At 41.0% G+C, this 23473-nt stretch overlaps 1 long non-coding RNA gene across 1 annotated transcript in view; it reads left to right on the top strand.

The window, feature by feature from the left end:
• The window catches only part of LOC130853674 (uncharacterized), a 90231-nt gene that overhangs the window by 63268 nt on the left and 3490 nt on the right, over positions 1 to 23473 (top strand). The window contains exons 2-3 of the long non-coding RNA XR_009053842.1: positions 11373 to 11451; positions 22443 to 22573. This is a non-coding gene — a long non-coding RNA (uncharacterized LOC130853674). The remainder of the gene's footprint in view (positions 1 to 11372; positions 11452 to 22442; positions 22574 to 23473) is intronic.

Here is a 23473-nt window from a genome sequence, read left to right as displayed (position 1 = left end):
GGATGGCGTCACGGGGAGGGATGTGGGTAAGAGCATGGTCGCTGGAGTCAGATTGCCTGGGTAGGAAGTGCGGCTCCATCAGCTGAGGACATTTCTGCACCTAGTTATGCTCGAGGGTTCCAGGTTCCTCGTATTACTGAAATAATGAGTGTAAAGTACTTGGCTTAGTGCCTGGACAGAAGGAAATTGGCAATAAAGTCTCACACGGGTGACGATGATTGGGTGTTAGCCTGAGGATTGAAGAGCACCTGTTATGCGCCAGGAGCTGTTTTGAATGTTTGGAATGCATCAAGGAGCTTGCACAGTAAGGATGGAGATAAAGATGATGATAAGGACAATGACTATAGCGATGATGGTTCCTGTCCTCCAGGAGCTTAAAACCTACTGGGAGAAATACAATGAATCCCCACGTAGCCGTGGCCCTACCCTGGGACACCTGCAGCCTAATAAATTTCTCCTACCGCACAGTAGGATGGTTGGGGGTCCACGGAACCCTCTATTCATCTTGGGGCCTCCACTGCCTCATTTTCTGAGTGTATTAGTGAGTCTCTTGTGTTAAATTTTCAACCTCACCATAGGGTATGGCCTATCATGGGAAAGAAGGATGGTTCAGGGAGGCCCCCATTAAACTGGAGAAAATAGGACAGGGTGATCGAGGACAGAGAGCATTCGTTTATTCATCCATTCATTCAGAAATATTTCTCAAGCACCTAGGAGGTAGCCAGAACTGTGCCAAACACTGTGAGGGGCACAGAGATGAATGGATGAAGCACGGTGCCTGGTCACACGTCACCGGAGCCAGTGACACACATGGGTGGCTATTTCCCTAAGGTCATGGTGAGGAATCTCGTGCCTCCATTTCCAGCCTTCATCCCCTTCCTCTGCAGTGGGAGTAGGGGAGGGCCTGCAACTGAGGGAAGTATGTTTGGGCAGAGAACCACCCACTGGAACAGAGACCAAGGAAAACCAGAGGAAACTGTTCTGTCCTCTGCTGTAGGACAGGGAACAACATTAGCAATGTCAGTGTCTCTAGAGAAGAAAATCAGTTATATGAATAACTGACCTACAGCCCATGCTTTGAGGGTTTGTCATAAGAGAATGTTGATGCTGCAGTGATTTGAGGATTAGCTGGTCACCCTTAGATGCTATGTTGGTTTCACTCCTGGTTTCACTTTGTCCAGACCCTGCTGTTAAAGACAGGATGAGGTCTCTGGGATGGAGATGACTTCCTGAGTGACAAGTGAAGAAGGAGGAGGAGGAGGCGGGGGACAACGAGGAGGGGGCGGGTGGGGAGAGGAGGAGATTACAGCGCTGTCTGTTCTGAGGGCTGTTATATGTGGTCCTCCAAACAACCCAGTAGAGTGAACAGGCAAGGTATGTATCTCGTAGTTTCAGTTTCCTCAGTTGTAAAATGGGGCAAGAGACTTAGCCAAGGTTTTAAAACTAGCAAGTGTCAGAGAGGAGTCTAAAACCCAGGTCTCCAGGCTCCAAGTTTAATCCCTTTCCTGCCATACCAGCCAGCCTACTGCTTGTGACATAGACTTGAGTAAAGAAACTTCTGAATGAGTAGATGGTTTCTCTAGAACACTAGTTCCTCAATAACATTAAAGGTATTACACACACACACACACACACACACACAGGCATTTCTGTCAAAGAAGTCAGTGGTCGCTAGAGTGAGGAAAGGTGAATGGGCTTCATTGCTGCAGGACTTAGTGCTTTCATAGGCTCACTTAACAAGGGATTCCTTGAAACTATTCAAAGCAGAGAGAAAAGATACAATTCCATTCCATTCCATTGTGGAATGCCTTCTTCATGGATTACCTTGTAAGGACCAGTTTTCTCAGAAACATGCTTACAGAAACCCTGCTTTGATTTGCAATTTTCTTCTTTAGTTCCCTCTAAAAACTTCAGAGAGACACCTTGTATGAACCAAGGAAGACGTGGGGGATGGTAGCCCAGTGATTAGCAGCAAATTTGTTTCTGGCCTGGGTGACCTTCACATCCAGCCCTCTGTTCTTACACACATCTGTCCTTCAAAGGCCTCATATCCCCAGGAGAGGGCTGACTTGGAGGTCAGAGAGCACTGCCACCACCCTATGGTGTGACTTTAGGCAAGTCAAGTTCCCACTTTGGACCTCAGATTCCTGTCCTGTAAAGGGAGCACATACACTTAAAATTTAAAGTTTGGTGTCAGGAGTGGGAGCCTATACACCAGCGCACTTTGTTAAGATGCAGAATCTTGAGTCCCACCCCAGAGATTCCCATTCAGTAGGTGTGGGGTGAGGCTTTGGAATCCGTATTTGTAATTGTCATGCCAGGTGATTTTGGTGTGAAAGCCTGTCTGCACTAGTGCTCTGGAGAGATTTATTCAAACCAGTGAGGACCACAGAGATGCCTCGGAACATAGGAAAGAGATGAGGAAGTCAGCCTCACACACCGGGTGATGTCGGATGTACACATCCAGCTTACTACCTGCCCCCCTGAGAAGACTGCCATCCCCTGTCTACATCTTCTTACATGGGCTTTACTATTCTCTTTCTGTCCATCTCTACTTGGTAATTACTTACTAACAGCTCTCTTGGGGAGAGGAGAGGAATTCCTTTGTTTAGTTACAATTCACTCCCTATTACAAGGCATTAAAAAAAAAACCCATGAATTGTATCACACCTTTAAGTGTATATGCTGAAAATACCACCAGAGTGGTAAAAATCCATTTACAATCTGCTTAAAAGCTGTTTTGAAATGATGGGTTCTAGAAGAGAAGTTGGCGCTTTTATAAAAGTTTTTCTGCTACACTGAGAGTTACATAATTGCAAGCTCTGTTCGGGGGCAAGTTGCCCAGAGCTTTGGTTGCTAAAAGAACAATTATTTTCCAATTTAATTTTAAACCGGACATGGATAAGAAACTTTAAATTTAGGAAGATTTTCAAGTGAACATAAATTACTTTGGTAATCAAACATAAGTTATTAAAAAAAAGGTTGAGAGAAATGAAGCAGGATTGGGAATCTAAACTATTGAAATCCTTCCCCCACAGGCAAACTGGCAGAGGAAGTTCTGGTTATGAAAACAGTGTGGTGGCGGTTCCCACTCCTGACACCAAGATGACTGTCCTTCCCCAGTTTTCACAGCTGTCAGAGGGAGAGGCAATAGAAATAAGCAGAAGGTGTACAGATATACTTAGTGTCTTGGGCTTATTTTCTAGATACTTGTGCTGCTACTGTATACAGGCTTTTTACCTTACTTTTCCACGTGACATAATAGCACAGCGGCTTACCCAAGTTGCTACAAATCCCTGTAACATATAAAATTGCATTGTTTTCCATCACACAAGTACACTATAATTCATTTAGCTATTACCCTTTTATTGGACATTTTGGTAATTTCTATTTTTTTTCTCTTGTAAAAAAATATTGTGATGAAATTTCAGTGCATAAAGGGTTTTCTGTATTTAGAGTTATTCCCTTAGGAAAGATTCTAATATAGATTGAGTTCTGGTACCACAGCAGTGTAACTTGTCCTCAATTTTTCTTTATGTTTTCAAAATGCTAGGAAGAGCTTTTAAAGGCAAGCTGGTCTGAAGTCCCCTTCTGGGAGGGGTCTGAGTGCAAAATAAAGATTTATGAAAGGAAAAATAATCTATGCAAGTCTAGATATAAAATCAGGATGCTACTAATTCCTAATTGATTATGTTTATGGTTTAATAATGAAGCTATGAGTGGACTTCTGTGTGTTTAATTCTTTAAAGCTTCTTCTACATGTGTATCATCTTTCACTCATTTATTACAAAGTCTGAGTTGAAAGCATTACCTGAATGTTTAGCCAGAAATTCTAATTCATGGTAGTAACAATGATATATTTCAATATATTCAACTTACACATTAGACATGAAAATACTCTGAAAATTTTTCATGTTGCTGTTGTACCCAACAGGAGAGTGGTTTGGCTATTATTTGACCATTATTCAAGCTGAAGAAGCAAAACACAGCTTGGAGGGGGGACTTGTTTTAGTTCACAAGGCTGAGTAGAGGCAACGCTAATGCCTGGGGCTGCGTTTCCTGATTCCCAGACCTGTGGTTAATGGAAGTGCTTTATCACACTAACATAAATCAGTCTTCATCCCTCCACTTATCTCTACGTGTTATAAATGGCATAATGATTGTACCTAAGGGGGGTCAATATCTAGATGCTGGAAATAAAGACATTTAAAAAAATGATTCTCTGTTCTCAAGAAGCTACCATTAGAATGGGAGAATCATAAATGCCAGTAGATTACCTACAATTTAATTATGTGTAACTCTGTTACAGCAGTTAAATATTGAGGGCACACAGAAGAGACGTAACTAACAAGCAGGGAAGTCAAGGAAGGCTTCACCAAAGCCAGGCCATTTGAAATCATCCTTAAAGGAAAAATAAGTTTACAAGTCAGGGATGAGGTATGTGTATTGGGAAAGGACATTCAAAGCAGAGGGTGCAGGAGGAGCCAAAGGAGAGAAGTGTTAAGGGGCACAGACTGTTCTGGGAATGGTGATATCAACTCAGTACCGTTGGGTCTGAAGGCTTGGAGGGTGAATGAATGGGAGACAAGGCAGTAGGCACTGGGCTGTAGAGGATGGGCAGGTCGTTGTAAGAAGCTTGAACTCAGAGCACTGGGCACTGGGTGAAGGGAGTCAGGAGTGTTTTGCAAGTTATGTCTTCTGTGTGTGTGTGTGTGAGTGCGCACATGTGTGTGTGTGTGAGAGAGAGAGAGAAAGAGAGAGAGGCAGACAGAGAGACATAGAGACAGACAGAGCGAGAGAGATAGAGAGGCAGACAAACAGACAGAGAGAGAGAGAGAGAGACTTCCCTGGTGGTCCAGTAGTTAAGACCCTGTGCTTCCACTGCAGGGGGCGTTGGTTTGGTCCCTGGCGGAGGAACAAAGATCCCACACGCCATGTGGTACAGCCAAAAAAAAAAGAAAGAAAGAAAAGAAAAGAGAGATTTTTGTGCCCTTAACTGTGGACAAAGGTGACAGTCTCCTGGAGGGGCTGACACATGTAGACAGGAGATCATTTCTGAGGCTGTTGCAAGGAGGCAGCCGAGGGATGTGGTTCTAGCTAAGGCAGTGGTAGCCAGGCTGGAGGGAAGAGGCCAGACATAGAGAGGCTGGCAGAGCAGAGCTTTAATCAAATGCAGGGACTAAAAAAGAATTGGCTACTGAGGATAATTTTAAGCCTTCCAGTTAGGGAAAGTGAGTGGGAAAAGTAGAGCTGGAAGATGTAAGAAAGAGAAGCAGTTGGAGGCAAGAAGGATAAGAAGGTGAGTTACCTTTGGGATGTTTAGAGGGAATCCAGGATAAGGCGCAGCAGTCGGAGATGTAAGCGGGGAAGTTAGAGCCAGAGATGGAGATTTGGAAATTGGCGCAAATGTAGTTTGTGTAGTTAAAGAAGGAGTGGGTGGGGTCATCCAGAGAGGACCGGCAGAGGCAATAAGAAAACTGGAAGGATCCACACCTGGGAAATGCTGACCTTTATTAAAAGGACCCAGCAATGGAGCCTGAGAAGGAAGGGGAGGAGAGGCAAGTAAAAGCAGCTATTTGGAAATGAACGGAGAAAAACATATTTTTTCTCTGCCTGAAAATTTCCTACTAGAAAGAGAGTCAGTATAACCCAGCTAAGACTTTTTCCAGCAAATGCTAAAGTGGATGGGACACAAGGGCCCACAGCCCGCCCTGTGGAAACCCAGGAAGCGTGGTCATCCTCCCTTGACAAGGGCAGACTGAGGCAGCCGGTGTTGCCCTGTAGAAGGCCTCCCAGGGAGCTGCTACGGAACTGAATCATCCTCATTTTCTAAAGCAGGTTGGGGGAAAAGAGGAAAGAAGGAAAGAAAATAACCACAGATGGTCACTGGCTCTCTGGTGCTCCGTTGACTTCATCTCCCAGCCTGACAAGGGAGATGGAGGTGGCATCTGATTGGGGAACCCTTTTTTCATCCTTATGTGTCAGGTTCCATCACAGACCTTTCCAGTCTCTCTTTCACACCCCCACCCCCAAGAAACTGCTTCCTTTTCCCAGTTGGTTGGATGCTAAGGGTCTGCACACGCATCCTCCTTTTCCCAGGTGACTTAAGACCATAGAGTCCCTGTTTCCTCTTCTTGTTCTGGCAGTGATTGGATCCTCTGTCTGATCCCCACTCTTCTCTTCTTTGTTGCCAAGAGTGACCTTTGGGGAAGGCAGATGGTTATGACTATTTTGCCTAAATTTGGTTCCAATTTTAGAAAAGGGAAAATATTAGAAATAGTAAGAATTACTGGCTTTGGATCCAGGCAGCTCCCCCGAATCCTAATGTCCCGAATCCAGTGATGTTGACCCCCCCCCACCCAATTTGACTCATGGCTACTTTTCATTTTATTCAGATTCTTATTTGGAGGAAGAGAAAAGCGTTATTTCTTGACCTGTTCAAATCCCAACATATGCCCATTTTACGTATGAGGAAATTGAATTCACTCAGTTTATAAATGTCAGAGCAGGAGTTAAAGCAGAGTCTAAACCCAGAGAGTCAACCCAAACTCCTTGTCCTATTTCTGTTTCTCCATGCTGCCTCTTCAGGTTGACATTATCCTGATGAAAATAAGAAGAAGAAGAAAAATCTCACAGTCAAATTATGTGATTCCAGTTACAATAATTCACTTAAGCCAGCTTTTGATGTTATGCCTGCTCCCAGGCTATCAGTTCAGGAAGTGCTCTGTGGTCTATTCCCACGAGGTATATTCTGAGACGGTCTTCTCATCGGCCGTGCTGGGAAAGGATTGACACAGCAGACACTCTTCCTTTCCACAAAGATTCCACTTCTTTGGATGATGCCAATTTTCCTAATGGGGAAAAGGAAAAGGGTCCAATTTCTCTGCAGGACCATTCAAGCCCTTTCCCAGGATGATCCTTGGGAAAGTTACAGGAATTTCCCTGAAGGTTCTACCATGCTCTAGGCTGCAGAGAATTCTTGCCTGTTTTTCTCTCACCCTAACCATCACCTTGACACCCCCTTCCTGCCCCCCTAACCCAGCAAGGGCATGCATGTGAAAATGCCTTGCATTTGCTCCCAAAGTAAGACTGTATTACTTCATTGGTCCTAACAATCGGTCTGCTGGTTCATGTTCCCAAGTGAGGAAACTGAGTCATGGAGAGGTGATGAGCAGTGTCCCAGACATAGATGGTAACCAGACATAGATAGGGACTAAGCTAGTGTTAAACATGGGTTTGGGTCTCCTGACTTTGGGAGCTCTTTATCCTATAAGAGTGAGTATATGTATTTTAAAAATTGCATCCCAAAATATTAAAAAAAAAAGTAGAAGTGACTTGGAAAGAGTAGAAACTGGGAGATCCTCTTACTGGGCTTCCCCTTTACTTCCTGTTTTCTCCTCCAAACACCTTCTACAGCATGCACGGGCCCAGATTAGATTCTGAGTATGCATTTTCTGATTTTAAAGTCTGGATGTTTGAGCCAAGAAAAAAGTCTTAAGACTGAGACTTGTGGTACGCTGGAAATGTATTCAGACCAATCTCACCAATTTTAGGTTCAAAACACTATCTTCTGGCCTAAACTGAGGCAAAGTGGTATAGTGTGAAAAGTATGGGATTTAGAATTAAAAGACCCAAGTACAAATCACAGCTCTTCCACTTACTTGCCTTGTGGCTTAAAAAAATTTTTTTTTTATTGAAGTATGGTTGGTTTACAATGTTGCATAATTTCTGCTGTACAGCAAAGTGATTCAGTTATATATATATATGTGTGTATATATATATATTCTTTTTAAAATATTCTTTTCTATTATGGTTTACCATAGGATGTTGAATATTGTTCTCTGTGTCATACAGTAGGATCTTCTTGTTTATCCATTCTGTATATAATAGCTAACATCTGCTAACCCCAACCTCCCACTCCGTCCCTCTCCCAGCCCCCTCCCCCTTGGCAACCACGAGTCTGTTCTCTATGTCATGAGTCTGTTTGCCATGTGGCTTTGGTGAATCACCTAATCTCTGAGTCTCAGTATTCTCATTGGTGAAATGGGCTCAAGTCCCCTCAACCTCACAGAGCCATGGTGAAGATCATGTGAAATGACATATGTGAAAGCTCTTTAAAATGTTATGCATTTACATGTGTAGTTATGGCCACTCTGTCCTTTGAAGTGGCTGAGTAGCAGATATTTACAGGTGCCACCTTTCATTAAGTAGGTGCGAGCAACCTTAGGTTGGCATTCTGGTTTACATTCCCCAAAGAAAACTTGAAAAATGGTTAACAGCAGCCACAGCAGGTGGAGGAGGTATAAAGATGCTGTCACTGACCAAAGGAGAGTGTCCATTGGTCTCCCATTGTTACCACCTTTCAGGTATTCCGAAATCAGAAGTACTCTCAACATCTTCGAGGTAGCAGTCAGGTTCACAACTAAAGTGAGCTGGCACATCTGTGATTATGCCAAACCCACCAAGTATAGACATTTTAAAATATCCAAATTCACCCTGTGAATTGTTGTCTGTAAAAGACACATGCTTTGAGAAGCCATGAGACATGTTGGATTTGGGACTGAAATGACCCATAGCTGGTAGCTTGGTTGATGGGAGAACAGTGAGCTGGGCTGGGCTGCTGCAGAGACTCAGTCAGTGGGTCTCAAAGGCCTTCTGGGCACAGGCGCCACCTTCCTACTTAGATCAGGGGTGAGGGCTCTAAGGACAGAGATGTGGCTGGGGATTGGGGTAGGGAGTAAGGCACGGTCGGTGAGTTGCTGAGGAGACACAAGCGTGGGAAGCTTCTGCTCATTCTGACACATTTTGTGACTTTGTTACATTTCTAAAAAAATAATTGAAAGTCAACAACCTCCGGCCAATATGATGTCACATTTGTACATCTCGATAAGACAATTTTAATGTACAAAAGCCAAAAACTAGTGACTAACCCTGCACACTCTCTGCATCACCTTGAGAATTAGATCGGTGTCACGTCAAAACATATCTTCCTTATTTTAAAATAATAAAAATTTAAAATATAAAAACAATAAAATAAGACCTTTTTAAAATAAAAGAACTCATGGATGAAATCCCCCTGTTCCTCGCATGCAGCTGGAGTATAGAAGAAATGTGTTTACCTGAAATTTCATATGAGATGATCAATGCAACTTTTTAGTTTTATTTCTAATGGCTATATTTTCCTTGGCTCACTTCCATTTGGAAATGCTTGAAATACAGTACATTTGATGTGGAGGTAATAGGCAAGGATTTAGTTAGATTTAAAATCTGCATTATAGATTCCTTGGCATCTTGGCACTTGTTCAAATGAAGATGTATGGCAGAAAGTGTTTTTCAAAGTGAGTTTTTGAGGGAACAGAGACCTGAAATGTAATGTACCTTGTGGGGAATAGCAGGTTTAACAACTTTGCAAATTAATAACATAAATTTGTTTCTTGATTATTAGGGGTTCCTCATTAGGATGGTTTAAAAAAATGGAAAAGAAAAAAAGAAATTTCAAACCATCTATGGATGCAGGCAGACAGGTCAACTTTGGACTCTCTGAAGCTATTTTAGTATCTTACTATTCAAAGGGTGATAGGAGGACCAGCCCTAAAGAATCGCTCAGGAGTTTGTTAGAAATGCCGAATCTTAGGCCCCATCCCAGACCTTCTGGACCAGAAGTTACATTTAGCAAGATACCTAGGTGACTGCTATGAACATTACAGTTTCCTTGGCTTTGGTACTTTCAGTTCTCAGGGCTGAACTCGGGGAACAATCCTAAACTAGATGCTAAACTAGACCTCTTGAATCCAATGGAGCCAGACCACTTGATGTTCAGAATGATGGTTTAGTTCCCAAACAGAAGGGAGACATAGTTCTGTGAGTGACCAACTGTCCTTTGTATAAGTGGCTGCCTCTGGCCCAGGGCGGTGGGTGAATCAGAGCATGTGATTTATCAGACATATATTTAGAAAGAAAACAATTGCCAAAAGAAAGGAGGGTGTGAAGAAACAATATCACCCATGTCTGTGTTTCATTATAAAATAATACTGCTGGTTTGCACGTGTTTTAGACTCCTTAGGGTATTCTGTTGCCACTCTGAGGGTTTTTTTTTTTTTCTTTTTACATATTTAGAAGCTATTTAATAGAAATGTTGCTGCATGGGAACAAAAATATTTTTCTCACAAAATGTTCCCATTCAATAAGTTGCACATAATTTTGTTCCATATGGCACTTCATAAATTAACAGTATCTGTAGGCAATGTAACTGACATAGCATCAGAGGAGTAGGTTTATATGTTTAAAGTGGGTATATGATTTCATGTCCAGGGATTTCTTTAGACAAAAGATCATTGATGTTTAACTTAAAAATATATATATATAATGTTAAAGAGGAGTTCAAACTAAATTCCCCCAAAAAGGCTGCAGAGGAAGTAAATTCATTCATTCAATTTATTCATTCATTAATTTGCTGAGCTTTTATTGGAGATACAAAGGTGAGTAAAACATCGTCTATGGCACTGAAGAACTCACCCTCTGGTGGGAGAGAGAGAAAGAAGACACCACAGGGTGATGAGGCCACAGGGTGATGAGGGCCTGCAGAGAGTACCTGTGGGTGTTCTGGGAGTGCACAGTAGAGGTTCTTAGTGAAACTGATGGGTGGGGCCAGAGCTGAGGGACGTCTTCCCGGAAGAGGTGACCTCTAGGTGGAAGCCACAAAGCTACACCCACAGTTCCTTCAGGTCTCTGCTCTGTATCAGTGAAGTCTTCTGTCCATCTGTATCAAGAGCAATAGTCACTCCAAACACTGTCCTCCCCACCCTTTCACCCTGTTTTGTATCCTCCATAGCACTTATTACCACCCATAGAAGCCAGCCTCCGAGACAGCCCAAAGATCCCCGCATCCTAGTATCCATGCCCCCAGGGAGTCCCCTCCTGTGTTTGATGGGGGTTAAGGACAATATGACAGAGGCAAAGGTATGTCTCTTTCAAGATTAGGTTATAAAGAATACCATGGCTTCCATCTTGACCAGTCTTCTTCCTGGGTCACTCACTCCAGGGAAAGCCAGCTGCCAGGTTGTGAGTAGCTCTCCGGAGAGGTCCACGTGGTGAGGAACAGAGCCTCATGATGATGCCACGTGAGTGAATTTGGAAGCAGATCCCCCAAAGCCAGACACATCTTCAGATCAACCCTCATGACAACTTGACTACAACCTCATGAAAGACCCTAAACCAGAACCATCCAATAGACTCCTGAATGTCACAAGCTGTGAGATACAGCTTTGTTGTCTTAAGGTACTAAGTTTAAGGTAATTTTTTTACAAAGGTATAGCTAACTAATATGCCATTATAAGTTTACTTACTTACTTATTGTCTCTTTTCCTCCATAGGCTGTTACCTACATGAGGAGAATCACTTTGCTTTGTTCACTGCTGTACCTCTAGTGCCTGGAACTTGATCTAGATCATAGTAGGTGCAGAGTATATGTTTGTTAAATGAATGACTGAAATATGTGGACACTTGTTTCAGGGGTTCGAATGAGGATTTATCATGTTTCCATGTATATGAGAGGTGCTCAAGATGGGAAGGATCTCCCATATACATTATTTCTCTTCATTTCTCTTCTGATCTAACTGTCTGGGTGTTTTGTACGTGATAAACCCCACAACTAACAGAAAGAACCCAATCAAGCTCTCCAGAGAACAAAAGTAGATGCATGAAAGCTGATGTTGTCATTGTCCCAATGCACAGGATAACTGACTTTTCCTACGTGGGTTCTCATCAGAGCGAGTGGCAGCAGACCACTGTTGGGACTGGCCATCAACACAAAGTGGTAATGGACCACCAGAGCTGGCTGCTTCCAGGGAAACATGGCCCCTGAAGTATAAGTCAAGACAGACTCCATGGAAACCAAAGTCCAATCCTCTCCAGCCTTGGGTCCTATAGGGCTAGTGAGGGCCAGAGTTCCTCAAAGCTGAGGGAACCCATGGGCCAAATCTAAGCCATAACTGTGGGAACCCAAAGTTCAAGAGTCCAAAGGCAAACATGGAAACCAAAGAAGCAGGGTGATCATGGGCAAGTTGAACTGACTGGGGACTAGGGCAAAGCAAAGGCAAAGCAGGAATGCCTAGGACAGTCCTAAATCCCAGCTTTCCATAGTCACTGGTTCTCAACCCTGCCTTCCCAATAGAATCACCTGGGGGAAACAGTGCTGGTTGTTAATGCTTATTCCTTATTTCAGATTTACCCTTCTATGCTTCACTTTGAAATGCCAGGACTGAAATTTGGCCAACAGTATTACTCCTTTATCAGCTCTGCCAACAGGGGGCGCTAGAGGGGGGATGGACTATGGAGAAAGGATTTTGCTCCATCCCATTTGCTTTCTTTCCTATGAGTATCACCCTGGCCACAGCAATTGGTTCTAGTAGCAAAACCTGGTTTCAGTTTCCAGTTTTGCCACAATCCCAGAACCATTTGTATGTGAGATATCAGCTCTAGCAAACTAGACACAAGCTCTTCTGAAGTCTGGGTTTCATTCAGTTCCACGAGATTCTTCCTCTGAGATCAGACACCAGCAACAAGGTGCAGCACCCACGCCCCCCAGAGGTCAGGGTCTCAGCACTGCAGGGACCCTCCTCTACACTCTAAGTTTTAATAGCCCTGACTTCATTCCTTTGTTTGCCCCACCCGTAGAGGTAGTAGCTGCTCCCCGCATTCCTCAATAACTGGTTAAATTTTTTTAAAAAATATTTTAATTAAGTTCTTTGTTTCTGTTTTTTGTGTCCTGAAAAGACCCTGACTGTAGGTACATAAAAATATATACAGCTGTCTGGATTCTCCCATAAGCAAATGTTGATTTAACATTTGGTCCACTGTGGTCAGACACAGGTCATCTTAAAAGTCCGCAGGTGACTTTAATGTACAGCCAGGAAAGGGAACCACTATGCTAGAGTGTTCTTGCGGACCTCTGTGGAACGGTCTAACTGACTTAAAGATAGAGGGTGCAAAGCAAGGCTTTGAACTGTCCCCATTCTAAACAGTCCCTTCAGCTGCCTATACTCATGTTTAGCAGAAATCACCTTCTTTAAATTTGATTGAGTCCATTCATCCACGGAAGAATAAGGGTCCTTTGGCTATTCACACTTCCAACTCCTTAGATGGTACCAACTATTTGGGCTGGTTCCACCCTTTGGTTTCCATATTCAGAATGTCCCTGGACTTCAAAAATACCTCTGGATATCCCATTCTTGGTGGAATCAACTGAGGCAGGAAATGACTAAATGAATGTTTCCCTGTCACTAAAAGCAAAACAAGGGACAGCTCTTGGATATATGCAAAGGTCCCAATGTTCACAGAAGCATTATTTACAATTGCCAAGATATGGAAGCAACCTAAGTGTCCATCAGCAGATGAATGGATAAAGAAGATGTGGTACCTATGTACAATGGAATACTACTCAGCCATAAAAATAATGAAATTTTGCCATTTGCAGCAACATGGATGGACTTGAAGGGCATTATGCTAAGTGAAATGTCAGACAGACTAAGACAAATACTATATGATAGCACTTACAAGTGGAATCTAAAAATTAAGCAAACTAGTGACTATAACAAAAAAGAGGCAGACGCACAGATATAGAGAACAAACTAGGGGTTACCAGTGGGGGGGGGGTGAGGGGTAATATAGCAGTAGGGCAGTAAGAGGTACAAGCTATTAAGAAAAAAATAAGCTACAGGATATATTGTACAATATGGAGACTATAGCCAATATTTTGTAATAACTGTAAATGGAAAGTAACTGTTTAAAAAAAGGTCCTTAGAAAAAAAACAGCAACAAACTTGCATTAGCATTCAGAGAATATCCATCTTACATAGGTTCTTTGTGTGCAAATTCAACTCCCTAGCTCTTGATTTTCATTAAATATTTCATGTGTGTGGGGAATATTGTCAACATTACTAATGGGGTTTCTGTTTAATTCCTTTATAAAATTTATCACCAAATAAACTCCTGGAAAGGAGTTCTGACCAGCTGGATGGGGCCTCACAGAGAAGGATGGGTTGTTTCTGCAAAGGGAATGATTTCAGTTTTGAACAAGCAGGAGCTTGAGAGTGTGTGGACCTGGCAACTCGGCAGGAAGCATTATGAAATGCTGTTAAGTGGATGTTCCCAGCACAACGGCTCCCTGTTTCAGGTTTCTGTGTAATGAATCTTCTTGAATAGACAGGGAGATGCACTTCATGAAAATTACCACCTTCCCTCTGAATGGACTTTTCTCTGCTTGGCAGTCTTGCAGAAGCCCATGGAATGATGCTGATCTCAGATGGCATACATCTCAACAGATAGGAAGAGTATACCCCCGCCTCACCCTCTCTCACATAACCACATAACAGTTCAGAATAAAAGGCAATGAAAGGGAATAAACAGACTCACAGGAAATTGGTAAAATAACGAAAGATGCGCTCACACAAAGACCCTAAATCATGCCACGACACATTTCTTTGCCCAGCTTCTGCTCTCATCTCTCAGGGAGAAGCCTAGACCCAGCACCTGTCCTACCTGTTATTTCTTTAAGGAAATGAGATTTGAGGCATAACAGGCTATAAAAGAAGCATGCTTAAGCAAAACCATTTACAGCCTTTCAAGTATTTCTAGTTTCTGCTATAGAGAGAAACATGTGGAAAATACTAACTAGTAAAGGAAAAAAATCTTGAAATGAATTGGGGATAGGAGGACATTTCTAAGATCTTTAGAAAGCTTTCTTTGGCTTGTTTGTGGTTTGGGAGAAATAGCCTTAAGGAGGGTAAGGTTGTAGATTTCTAGAGATAGGAAGTGTGGTTGAACAAATCATTGATTTGAACTGTTGCTTTGGTGCCATGAATATCCAATTGATCAGGAAAGCTTCCACCATGTTCTACTGCTCAGAAACCTTCAATGACTCCATTACCCACAGGAAAAATCCTTGAATTTGGATCCCACCACAATTTTGAAGCAACTTCCCTTTTTTGTTTTGGTCACTTGGAACTATGCCATGAAAATGTTCCATTTTAGCTTAAGGATTCATGTCTTGCACTAATAATTAAGAGCACTCTTTCACATCTCAGCTCCTTGTATAGTGGCAACTTTGCCGTCTTGGTTAAGTCCCTCTGCCTCCTGACCATCCATCCTCTCCTCTGTAAACTGAGAATGATGGTAAGATAGATATCATAAGGTCACTGTGAGGAGTGCATGTAGGTGACCAACAGGCCAGTTTGTCCAGAACTGAGAGGCGTCCTGGTATGCAGAACTCAGCACTAAAACAGGAAGATCCCCCACACGCTGGGATGAGTTAGTCACTCTACACAATGTATTGCAAATGAAATCTTTAGCACTGGGCTTGGCACATAATAAATGTGATGGTAACAGTCATTATGTAGATTTACTTCCCCTTTTCTAAATGTGCTTTGTATTCCCTCTCTCCAAGCCTGTGTCCCCTCCCTCTCCCTTGCGCCCCACTGCCCGCCTCTGGAATCTCTCATCCTCTCTCCTTTGCTTACTGAAGTCCTATTCACCTCGTTTCCTTGACCAGACTGGACACGAGTGAGGGTGCGGCCCATCTTACTCAGACTTGTGTTTCCTGCAGCTATTGGTGCCCACCACATAGTCAGGGGGTGACCCATGCCTGTTTGTTGGTATATTAACTAATGTCCATTTTTCACCTTAGGAAAAATTTGCATTGGTAACTATATCAAATGAACAGAAAACACACTTGCTCTGCAGGTATTTGTTGCCTAAGAAGCAAACTCATGTCACAATGGAAAGATCTAATGTGAAAGTATAAAGTAATACATTTACAGTTGCTGTATATTTACTTTCACAATTGCTACTGAGTTGTTTCAGTCTTTCCTCAACCCTCACACTTAAAAGGGACAGACATACCAGTCAGAGGAATCAGACTTTCTTTTTAGTTCCTCGTAAAATAGCTCAAGGAGTTTTTGTTGGCATCACCAGAAGAAATTCTGACACTGCAAGGTCATGCTTTTGCACTCAGTGGAATGTTTTAGAATGTTCTTTTTGGAAGAGATCATATTTCACTATTTCCTTCGTGCAAATATAACAATTACCCACACAAAGAAACTATTCTCTGAGAACTAAATTGCTTATTAACAAAAGATTTGAAATGGTCTTGAGTTTCAAAAGAAAACAGAAGAAATTGAAGATGTGTATCTTTAAACAACAATTACACTGTTGAAAATCATATACTGGACGTAGTTTTGCAGATTCAATTTACTTGTCATTAGAGGAAAGACAGAAGATTAATCTTATACATTTAAAAATGTCTGGATTTGTTTTTTCAAAACTTGTCTTAAAATGTGATACTTCAAATTTGGGAGTTCTGTTCCTTATTCCACAGTTCAACTGGCAATTGTTTGGAGAGGTAAGTCCACTTTTATGGTAACAGTCTCCGAAAAGTTTAAGAGCAAACAATCTTTTTATTTTACTTATGTCTTTCCATCCATTACAGTTGGGTCCCTTTGGAATGCTGATTATTCAATTTTCAGAATCACGCTCATTATGTTTTCCATTTCATTCCAGAGTTCATGGAATCTGAGACCCAACCATAATATGTAGAAGCAATTGCTATTGTTTTCTCCCATTAATGCAAGCATATGTTATTTTCCTCAGTTCCAGTTCTTAAAATACAATTTGCATTAATAAGATCTCTGAATCTGAATCCATGACTGACAGTCTCTGAATGTGATTTAGAGGGACGGTAGTTCGTTTGAACAGGCTTGGGGAAGAAGAGTTTAATGTCATCCTGGTCTTTGTCCCATTAGGGCAAGACAACCAGGTCAAACAGGCTTGTGAGGATTCTTTAATACCAAACATTTCCTCAAAGGAGGCAAGTAGCCACAGGCTCCCTGGGCCCAGGAATCTTGATTAGAGAATCTGCAGTAATCGTCAGCCCCAGAAGATCTAAATAACCAGGGCCTTCTGTGATCAGAAACAACCCCCTACTCCCACCCCATCTCCACCTCTACCCAGCCACATACACATGCACTCAAGCTCTATTTCAAGCTAAAGAGGTAAAGCAGAGCAAATCACATAAAACAAAACAAAAAAAAGAAAACCCCACATACTAATAGCAAAAAAAGGAACAAATTTTTGTTACACTGAATTAAACAGACATTTAGTATAATTGACACATTTTTCAATAATGTATGGCAGGATTGAGTCTTTGATAGCAAAATGGTGTTACAGAATAGTGGTAAAGAATATGGGCTTTACAGGTGGACAAACCTGCTTTTAAACCAGGTCCTATCACTAATTAGCTTTGTGGTCTTGTGAACTAAGAAGAAGCAGACTGCATTCAAAGATTTAAACTGATTGCACATTTCTGCTGTTGCTTTTTTTTTTTTTTTAAAAAAAAAAAACATTATTTTAAAAAGAATTTTTAGCTTTTCAAAATTATTTTTTTAAATGGTAGTTAACTGCCTTTCATCCAACTCTGTGCAACTATTATTTTCATTTTTGCCTTTTGTTTCCAATTTGTATTCATCTACATAGTTACACTGATATGGTTGAAGTCACAACTCCCATATTATTCAGTAATTTTTCTCTCATTTGATACTTTAGCTTAAACATTTTCCATGTATCCAAATCTTTCTAATTATCATTTCAATGAATGCTTTATCTTTCATCATAGTCCACACACCATAATTTACTTAAGAGTTTCCAGAATGTGGCACAGAGATGGCTTCCAATTTCTTCTTGCTGGTATTGATAATGTTGTTAATTAACACTTTTATGCATACTGTTTTTTTTCCCCCTGATGAATTATTGACTCCTAAAGGGGAAAAAAAGCCCTCGTATTCTGAAACTGACTGCTGGAGTCTGTGAAACAATATTTACATCCTTGAAATATGGCTGTGTGTAAGCTGCAGAGCTCCCCTCGGTTTCCAGCTAGAAAGGAAAGCTGGGGACCCAGTTCTTACCAGCTGTCCCTTTTGAAGAGACCTGTGAAAACTATCCAGTGGCATGCCCTTTTATTTCAGCATTCCTCTTTTTTCTTTTAAACACTGTGTTACAGGAGTTTGAGGGCAAAGTAGCTAATTTTTAGGTAATTAGGTCTTCATAATGCCAAATCCAGGAGTCAAGATAGAGTGACCCCCCTCCCCGACATCAGTCCCTTACAAACCTGTGTTTTCCTATAAAAGTGCTCCTTGGGACTTCCTAGGTGGTGCAGTGGTAAAGAATCCGCCTGCCAGTGCAGGGGACACCGGTTTGAGCTCTGCTCTGGGAAGATTTCACATGCCACGGAGCAACTAAGCCTGTGCACCACAACTATTGAGCCTGTGCCCTAGAGCCCGTGAGCCACAACTATTGAGCCCATGTGCTGCAACTATTGAAGCCCACGCACCTAGAGCCTGTGCTCCACAACAAGAGAAGCCACTACAATGAGGAGCCTGCACACCACAATGAAGAGTAGCCCCCGCTCGCAGCAACTAGAGAAAGCCCGTGTGCAGCAATGAAGACCCAATGCAGCCAATAAATAAATAAATAAATAAAAAAGTGCTCCTTGAATAACCACCCATTCAATTTAAAACTCAATTCCAAAGCAAAGAGAGAACCATTTCTGTTTAAATGAAGTACATCAGACACAGCAAATATGACCCTCCAAGTCAGAAAGGACTATGAACAATTGCAACCACATTTAGAAACACTGTTTTTAACACTGTGGCAAATGTTGCCAGTTTCAGGTTCAGGGTAGATAAGTCTGTATTGTTTTAAACTAAAAGTCAAAAATCATTGAGTAACTTTCATTTTTATGGGAATGAGAGTCATTACAAAATGCAAAAAAATTAAATTAAATTCCAGCCACACCTGCAATGATGCTTCCAAAGGGAAGACTTGGAAGTCTGATGCTGTTTACCAAAGGCATCACCAGGGTTGGGCGGCTAAGCAAGTGTAGCCTGAAAATGTCTTACGAAGCAAAATTTAGGTCATTTTTATTCATTGTGTTATGCAGAGTCACAGACCTCAGAAAAACACACTAATAAAACATCACGCACAGCTTAATGGTCTCCCCGCATTTGGCAGCATAATGATAAATGAAATGCCATTAGCATAAGGCAAGTCCATCTCTTGTAGTCTGTGGAGCCCAGGACTGTGACAGAATTGGAATGCAGAGAATTGATGGTTCACAGTTCAAAGAAAAAATATACTGTGTTTCCTAAGCCCACACTGAAGCCCAGATCTAAGTCCAAGCTCTGAGAAGGACTGGGGTCCCTAGGCTGTGAACATGGAGTGCTCAGATGGAGGTACATGGGCTGGAATGTTGCTTGGAAAGATTTTTTTAAAGTAGCATTTGAGAAAGACCAGAAAAGCAGAAAGTTGGCTGCTTCCAAGGGCCTCTCCTTTACTCTGCAAGGACCCCTTACTCAGTCATCATAAAAATACCTTTGTGTTCCATTCCCACCACGAGCCAGGGACTCTGCTGAGCCCTGGGAATTCAAATAGATAGAAGATAGACAAGACGCTGCTCTCCTGGAGCTTATATCCTAGTGAGGAAGACCTTAGGATAAAGAAGTTAAAAATGACACTTTTACAACACTTTTCACTGCCTGAAATTATTTAACAGGATAAGGGATGAGCAGGACTTGTTATATTTAACACATAAAACTACAGGAAACCCAGTTAAATTTGAATTTCATATAAACAGCAAATACTTTTTTTCAGTGTAAGTATGTCCCATATATTGCTTGAAATATGCTTGCACTAAAAATGATTCATTATTTATCTGAAATTCAAATTTAACTGAGCATTGTGTATTTTATCTGACAAGCAGGTAGTTGAGTGAGTGCAACATGAAATAGCATGGTCAGGGAAGGTCTCTATTCCAAGACCTTTTCAAATTGGGAGCAACCTGCCTTTTAAATATCTGTGTGATAATATCAAACAGCAAGTACACATACAGAACTTGCTTTAGTCAGGCATTGCTCTAGGTACTTCACATATTATTACCTTAGTTAATCTTCACAACACTGTTTGACAGAAAAGAAAAGTGAGGAACAGACTAATTCACCCAAGGTCACTTTAGTAAGCCCACTTCTGGAAGCATTTCTTTCTCTTTTTTCCTTCCCTTCCTTCCTTCCTTCCTTTTTCTTCCTTTCTTTTTCTTCCTTCCTTCCTTCCTTTCTTTCTTCCTTCCTTCCTTCCTTCTTTCCTTCCTTCCTTCCTTTCTCTTTCTTTCTTTCTTTCTTTCTTTCTTTCTTTCTTTCTTTCTTTCTTTCTTTTTCTTTCTTTCTTTCTTTCTTTCTTTCTTTTTCTTTCTTTCTTTCTTTCTTTCTTTCTTTCTTTCTTTCTTTCTTTCTTTCTTTCTTTCTTTTTCTTCTTTCTTTCTCTCTCTCTCTCTCTTTCTTTCTTTCTTTCGCTCTCTCCTTTCTTTTTCTTCTTTCGCTCTCTCTCTCTCTTTCCTTTCTTTCTGCAACAATTTAGCTATAATGCTATGCTTTTTCAAAAATGTAGTATAGTTGATTTATAATATTATGTAAGTTTTAGGTGTACAACATAGTGATTCACAATTTTTAAACATTAAACTCTATGTAGTTATTATAAAATATTGCCTATATTCCCTGTGCTGTACAATATATCCTTATAACTTGTTTATTTTATACATAGTAGTTTGTACTTCTTAAGCTGCTACCCCCATTCTGCCCCTCCCTTCTCCCCCTCTCCCCACTGGTAACCACTAGTTTGTTCTTTATATCTGTGAGTCTGATTCTTTTTAGATATATTCACTAGTTTGTTTTATTTTTTAGATTCCACATATAAGTGATATCATACAGTATTTATCTTTCTCTGTCTGACATTTCACCAAACATAATACCCTTAAAGTCCATATATATATCACATCTTCTTTGTTTGTATGTTGCTGGACACTTCCGTATCTTGGTTATTGTAAATAATGCTCCTATGAACATTGGGGTGCATGTATCTTTTAAAATAAGTGTTTTCATTCTTTTTTGGATATATACCCAGGAGTGGTATTGCTAGATATTTTAGTTTTTTGAGACAACTCTGTACTGTTTTGCACAGTGGCTACACCAATTTACATTCCCACCAACAGTGTACAAGTGTTCCCTTTCCTTCACATCCTCGCAGACATTTTTGATCTTTTTGATAATAGCCATCCTGACAGATGTGAGGTGATATCTCATTGTGGTTTTGATTTGAATTTCTCTGATGATTAGTGATGTTGAACTTTTTTTCATATGCCTGAAGGTCATTTATATGTCTTCTTTGTAAAAAATGTTTACTCAGAGCTTCTGCCCATTTTTTAATCTGATTGTTTGCTTTTTGGATGTTGAGTTATATGAGCTGTTTATATATTTTTGTATTAACCTGTATATGGTCATATCATTTGCAAATATTTTCTCCCATTCAGTAAGTGGTCTGTTTTGTCAATGGTTTCCTTTGCTGTGCAAAAGCTTTTAAGTTTAATTAGGTCCCATTTGCTTATTTTTGCTTTTATTTCCTTTGCTACAGGAGACAGATCCAAAAACAATATTGCTATGACTTATGTCAAAGAGTGTTCTGCCTATATTTTCTTCTAGGGCTTTTATGGTTTCTGGGCTTATATTTAGGTCTTTAATCCATTTTGAATTTATTTTTTATATGATGTTAGAAAATATCTTAGGAATTACCTCCTTAGGGAGGTAAAAGACTATACTTGGAAAACTATAAGACACTGATGAAAGAAATTGAAGACTACACAAACAGATGGAAAGATATACTATGTTCTTGGATTGGAATAATTAATATTGTTAAAATGACCATATTACCCAAGGCAATTTATAGATTCAATGCAATCCCTATCAAAATACCAATGGCATTTTTCACAAAACTAGAACAAATAATTTTAAAATTTGTATGGAAGCACAAAAGACCCCAAATAGCCAAAAACAATCTTGAGGAAGAAAAACAGAACTGGAGGAATTAGGCTTCTGACTTCAGACTACACTACAAAGCTACAGTAATCAAAACAATATGATACTGGTACAGAAACAGACACATAGATCAACAGAACAGAATAGACAGCCCAGAAATAAACCCACACATTTATAGTCAATTGATCTAAGACAAAGGAGGCAAGAATAGGCATCAGAGAAAAAAAAAAAAAACAGTCTCTTCAATAAGTGGTGCTGGGAAAACTGGACAGCTACATGTAAAAGAATGAAATTGGAAGCATTTCATTTTACCGAAATTATGGAGGTTTCTTAAGATACACTGTCATTCCAACCAGCCAAGGAAGAGACTGTCTTCTCCCATATCAATACACACTTCCTGCCTGCTAATGATGTCTATGAGGTTATTTAACAAACTAATAGCACTTTTTATTTAAAATCACTTTCATATGCATTTTTCTTGGAACACCATCTAAACCCTATGAATTAAACTTTATCATTTTCTTCATTTGACAGATGAAGAAACTGAGGCTTGGAGAAGTTAAGTCACACATGTGATTGTGATCCAATGGTAATAAGTAACAGAACCAAGGCTTGACCTTAGATCTGTAAGATCAGCCTACCAGCATCAAGCCTGCATCTAGCAGGTGCTCAATAAATATAAGTTGAATTGCATTGAATATAGTGTGCTTGTAGTGTAAACACCTAACAATTAGCTTTTTTGATTGTAATGCAAGTGCATGATATCAAGATTTGATTGCCAAGCAACACTTCAAAAACATCCATCTGGAAAAAAGCACATTGCCACCTACACAACTAGATAAAAAGCCAAGTCACCCCGTCTGTGAAGTTCCCCTTTCAGAGAGCCCTGGCTGATCTAGATCAGTGACCTTTTGACTTCCTGCATTTCCCTTCCCCAGCTTCGAATCCCACACTTATGTTTTAAATTCAGTAATAAAAAGTAAACCCACAGAACCCTAGGCACCCCAACCTCGACCCCAGTAAAGGCAGGACCCCAGGTCCACGCTCTTTCTCTCTCTCTAACCATGACCTCACTGTGTGGCCCGGGGTGTGTCATGTACCCTCCAGGACTTGTGAGTAGTAAACCTTGTCTTTTCAAAGTTTCCTGATGGTTATTGCTGAGGTGTATCTTGCAATGATAATAAGAGCCACAATAGCTGGTCCAGCCACAACACTGACCCTGGTTTGGGAAGGGTCTTTGAGGGCTCCCACAGGTAGTATGGGGCCCAGGGGAGTGCCCACAGGCATTCCTAGCTGACAGTATCATTACCAATAGGCTGAGACTGATATAAAACAGTGCTTCAATAGCCCTTCACTGGGTGTTTTCTTTGCAGAGAGGCTGGGTATTTCTTTGCAGAGAATGTGGTGCTGGCCCCAGGAAGACTGGTTGCTCCAATGACATCAGAAAATCAGATGCAGGTGGTCCAAAGGGCTGGATGCTCAGACCTCCCACAGAGGTTTTAAACATGTTAGGGCAGAAGTGGTACTGTTATTAGTTTTCTACCCATGTGAATAATATAATCCCC

Source organism: Hippopotamus amphibius, chromosome 5 (assembly GCF_030028045.1).
Source record: "Hippopotamus amphibius kiboko isolate mHipAmp2 chromosome 5, mHipAmp2.hap2, whole genome shotgun sequence".
Lineage (NCBI taxonomy): Eukaryota > Metazoa > Chordata > Mammalia > Artiodactyla > Hippopotamidae > Hippopotamus > Hippopotamus amphibius.
This window is presented reverse-complemented; position numbering and strand designations above follow the sequence as displayed.